This window comes from Lepisma saccharinum, chromosome 3 (assembly GCF_977018435.1).
Source record: "Lepisma saccharinum chromosome 3, izLepSacc3.1, whole genome shotgun sequence".
Lineage (NCBI taxonomy): Eukaryota > Metazoa > Arthropoda > Insecta > Zygentoma > Lepismatidae > Lepisma > Lepisma saccharinum.
Window position 1 is genome coordinate 137,998,348 of NC_139231.1, and position 3,086 is coordinate 138,001,433.

Consider the following 3,086-nt stretch of genomic DNA (forward strand, 5'->3'; position numbering starts at 1 on the left):
CAATTATTGGATGCTTAGCTCCATTTTTTAACATGTTCTCTGCCACATCGGTCATAATGACTGAAACTGGCGCACACCAATCACACCATCTTGGTCATTATGACCGAAACATCTGGATTGCACATTGTTTTCATACCATGCCATTGGTCACACATATAACAATTATGCGCATAAGGCATGACTGACAAGGCGTGGGGATTTGAGTGCACATAAAAGTGTTTTGGCTGTTCTATTTTTACAGGGAAAAAAGTAAAATTTGCGAAATGAATTACAATAACTACTTTGGTGCAGGAGGAAAGAATTGGTGAAACCACCCTGGCAGGGAACGTGTTAAGAGAACACTCAATGTGGAAAAATGGTCATATTTCACAATTAATACATACACCCCTACCACACACACAAAACAGATAAATTGACCAAAATGATTTTTATTTTTAAATCCTCACTACAAGACCACCAAAATTGTTAAACACAAGGTCTATATTCATGCCCACAGTGTTTGTTTCACTACATGGTTGCTGTAGTGGCTGCGGTGGCTCAGTCGGTAATGCATCTGACTACCATGCTAAAGATCCCGGGTTTGATCCCTGGCCGGTTAAAAATCTGGGAACTTTTCTAATATTGGAAGCGAGCTCGGCACCCACCCAGCATCGAATGACTTGTACCTGGGGGGTAAAGGTGGTCAGGGGCGTAATGCTGATCACATCACCCCCACTCACGACCGGATCAAGAAAGTGTGGGGCATTACCCCTACACCCCCTATACACCTTTACGTTGTGGTCCTAAGCACAGGTGAGCACTTTACCTTTACATGGTTGCGGTAACTTTGCCAGACCCTGTGTTGTTTCAGCTGTATTTCCCATAAAGTCTTGGGCTGCTGACATCATGAATACCGCCCATTCATGATTTCCGACAGAGTTCTGATTGATTTTCAAGCAAGGCTCAAAGGAGGTTTCGTGCGTGAGACCAGATATTACATGATTAGGTGTTGGGAGCATTTAGGGATGCTATGATGACCCACATATCCTAACAACACAAGCATTTAGACATGAAATACACCACATGATGTAGTACAAGCAGCAGTCTGTATTCAAGACAACAGTAAATGAATGACTGCTAGCAAACAAATACACACATAGAAAAATACAAAAGGGGAAAATAGTTTTTCAGAAAACATGCAGCAAGTAATCATTAAGACCCATGGAAACTGAACCACATAGAAAAATGCATGTATACCATGATTAGTTTGGCTGAACCTGATTTTGGGTGGGCCAAGGTCCAACTTTGATGCTCCTGCCTACAGTAGCTTTTAACCCTGTGTTAGGCACGTTATTTTCTGTAATGTACATAGGCATGTGGGGTGCACCTGTCCCCCAAACCTTTAACTATCTTTAAGGCATGAAATTCACCATTAGGCCTATACAGCGCATGCATGCTGAATGTTCTTTCTTTGTCTGTTTTCTAAGGTCAGCTGCGATTTTCTGCTACAAAACAGTGTAATGTTCACTTTTGTCACTAACACATACCTACGTATCCTCACTTTCCTCACTATATATAACATCAGAATCTGCTGTGAGCACGGTCTTTCTATGGTTTGATATTTTTCTTGTTATGTATTTAGTCCCCCAAGCAAGCGACTGATGTTAACATTATAATATTATGTGGCTTAGAAGTGCAACAGAACAACACAGCTGAGCTAAGAACAAAGACAAAGAAAGTTCAGCTACGCGAAAGCATGCATTGGCAGTATATATCTCAGTGTTGCAATCTTGCAATATAAATAGGAGACACTTAACCATCTAAAGCATGGTTAAGGAAAGTAACATTCTTTTCTCTAATGAACAATTCCAGACAAAACACTTGATAAAATCAACAGCCATGGAAAAAATCACTGCAGGCACACTAGATGAAAAATTATCAATGGACTACTGCAACCAGTCTCGAACTGTCACCATGTACAGACTGAAGAGAAGAGGACATAGAAGTTCCTGCAAGGAGAAAGTGCAACACAGTTTTGCAACACTATAGCATGAAGAAGAAAATGCCCTTGGGTGAAATTTCACCCAGAGTAGCCTCTAAGGGTTACATAGTAGTTTTGATATTTTGTATGTTCCTTGTTTTCGTTGTCAAATCAAATGAAATCTTTAATTTCAAATTCTTGTTAAAATCATACGTAGTATGTGTGTTTAATTCTAAGCACCCCAGAAACAGTAGAATTGTAATCTGAACATTTGTTGCATAATTTAGAATAAAGGCAGTAGTAAAAGATCTCCATAAAACATTATGCTTTTGATATCAGAGGTCAAATTTTGAAAGAAAATTCGTACTACTTCCAATGGAAAAGAAAGTTGTTTCATCTGGATTGGCAGAAAAACTGTTTCATGTCATATACTAAAGTTACCATCCTCGTTCAAAATTAACAAGGCAAAATCATACTTAGCCCAAGACCTTGGTGAAGAGAACACAGTGATTCTAACTACCCTTCTGTATTATGTAACACTAGGTAATTCGGACTTGCCTCTATCTCATTTGACAGCTGACAACTAGTTTGACCCTTTACATGCAAACAAGGGTTATTATTCAACACTATAGAATACGATTTAAAATAATGCCGCCGCTTAAACTAGAAATATTTAATTACGTTATTACAAACTGTTAACTTAATAGGTCGTGCAAATTCACTCTTTTTCTTACTTTTTCCTGCGCTTCCAATAAAAGGTTGTAGCAAAACAAGCGCTAATCAGATGTAGATTTGCCGATTAGATGCTGAAAGTCGTCAATGGATGGCAGCACAGGCAGACGACAATTTCTTTTCAGAAAATATTTTGTATACAGCGCAATACATGCTGTGGGTAAGGAAGAAATACTACAACGTGGTTTGGTAAATAGTCCTCCCCGCGAAACTGACACTAAAACTGGAAACATTAACAATATTATATTTTGCGTTAGTTTACTTTCTACCTCTATAATGTATTTACAGATAAAACTTGTTGCTTAAACTCATAAAATAGGTTGGTTTCTCCGACATAACTTTTAAAAATTTTCTCAGCAGTATAATTTCGTTCGCACTACGATCTGGGACAATT

At 38.6% G+C, this 3,086-nt stretch overlaps 1 protein-coding gene across 8 annotated transcripts in view; it reads right to left on the reverse strand.

Moving 5' to 3' along the window:
* The window catches only part of Pdzd8 (PDZ domain containing 8), a 62,811-nt gene extending 60,035 nt beyond the window's left edge, over positions 1 to 2,776 (reverse strand). For all 8 annotated transcript variants that reach the window (XR_014441421.1, XM_083119495.1, XM_083119498.1 and 5 more), the window contains exon 1: positions 2,695 to 2,776. The gene's annotated coding sequence lies outside the window, so the exon portion shown is untranslated. The remainder of the gene's footprint in view (positions 1 to 2,694) is intronic.
* Between the last annotated feature and the right edge of the window lie 310 nt (positions 2,777 to 3,086).